We start from the raw sequence: 1,715 nt of genomic DNA, 5'->3' as shown, positions 1-1,715 counted from the left end.
AAGAGAATTATAAATGCTTAATTGATGTGATAAAAAGTCTTAACTGGAGTGCTCACCAAAGAAATGCAAAGCGATAATGGGATATTTAAAGTTAATTTCAAGGAGAAAGAAAAAGAAAAAAAAAGAGAAGATATAAGAATATTTGAGTGAGACTATAAGAATTTAGTGAGATTATCTCAAAGTGCTTGGAAGTGGGACTAGGGATGTTCTTAGATGCTTTCAGGGGATATGAAAATTAATGTGGTGGTGAGGACTGTGAACCTGAGAAAGGAGCCTGTATTTTGGCCGTGTACTTTTACTTATGGGAAGGTCTGTTTAGGAAATTATGCCAAAAAAGTTAAATAATGACAGCATTATTTTGAATAGAGTAAAATAGTATAACTTTCTATGGAATGTTTAAAGTACTTTCAATCCATATTAAGAAATGTTAGATTTTTCTTTCCTGGAGGAGAAACCACTGCTGTGGGAAGCAGAGCACTGGGCCGGTGGGGATTATGGCCCAGGGATCCTGACTGATCTCTCTCCCACAAAGACCCTCACCTGGGACCCCAGGCTGCCCTACCCCAATGAACCCCTCTATCCTGCTATGAGAGAAAGGCCACAGATAGTCTTGACAGCCAAACTAAGAAGCTCAGTTTCATCTTGACTGAGGGCAGCTGCTGATACATATTAAACTGAGGAACAAAGCTCTGGCTCCTCATTTGTACCTGATGAAGACTTCCGTTTGGCCTGGAAAGCTTTCCGGGGACATAGCCTAGAAGAGAGCCTCAGGTATCACCAACTGCTGATCCACTGCCTTGATGACATCACTCACACATGCCTTCCCAACCCAGTCCCTGCAGCCCTCAGTCAGCGGCCTCTCCCAGGTCACCAGAAGCCTGTATATCAGCAGCAGCTGCCAACAATAAGCTCCTACTGTCCAGCAACCAGATCACCACAGTCACCAATGGCTCAGTGGAAGTAGTGAACACCTTCTATGATAATATCCACTACATGCCAGTACTTGTGGCTGATGTTCCTATCTCATGTGTCTTTGACTTCTTTGACCCCATTGCTGACCACATTCATTCGGTGGAGATGAAAAAGGGCCACACACTACTGCATTGTGCTGCTGGCATGAGCCACTCAGCTGCCCGTGTCTTGCCTACCTCATGAAGTACCATGCCGTGTCCCTGCTGGATGCCCATATGTGGACCAAGTCCTGCCTGCCTATCATCTGACCCAACACTGGCTTTTGGGAGCAGCTCATCCAAAATACTGTGCACATGGTTCCTTCCTCAATGGGACTGACTGATCCCTGGCGTCTACGAGAAGGAGGCTCACTCTGTTTCTACTGTGAGCCACCCTGCAAACTCCCTCATTGGGGACAACAGTATAGGTCTGTTGTTGATCCTTTTCCAAGATCTGAATTTGAACATTACAGTTTTGTTGATACAAGAACAGACTAGATGGTGCCTTTCATAAGGGCAAGAAAAAGGAAAGGTTGCTACAGCTTTTAACCTTGTAACCCAAATCTTTAAAGACTGAACTCACTAACTGTAAGTGAAGGTAAGTTTTCTACTCTGTGAGGGGTAAACAACAGCTATTGGCCAGAGGTGGGGTGAAATGAGTGAGACCTTGGATGAAGAGACCCAGTCTGGGGATTTAGCTCAGTGGTTTTCCTGCCTGCCTTGCAGGCACAAGGTACTGAATTCGATACCCAGTACCAAAAAAGA

At 44.8% G+C, this 1,715-nt stretch overlaps 1 pseudogene; it reads left to right on the top strand.

Moving 5' to 3' along the window:
- Positions 1-800: 800 nt before the first annotated feature.
- Positions 801-1,715, top strand: part of LOC104876281 — a 33,670-nt pseudogene continuing 32,755 nt past the window's right edge.

Source organism: Fukomys damarensis, unplaced genomic scaffold (genome assembly GCF_012274545.1).
Source record: "Fukomys damarensis isolate Sample0158 unplaced genomic scaffold, DMR_v1.0_HiC HiC_scaffold_15, whole genome shotgun sequence".
Taxonomy (NCBI): domain Eukaryota; kingdom Metazoa; phylum Chordata; class Mammalia; order Rodentia; family Bathyergidae; genus Fukomys; species Fukomys damarensis.
Note: the sequence above shows the minus strand (reverse complement) of the source record. Positions and strands in the feature narration are given on the sequence as shown.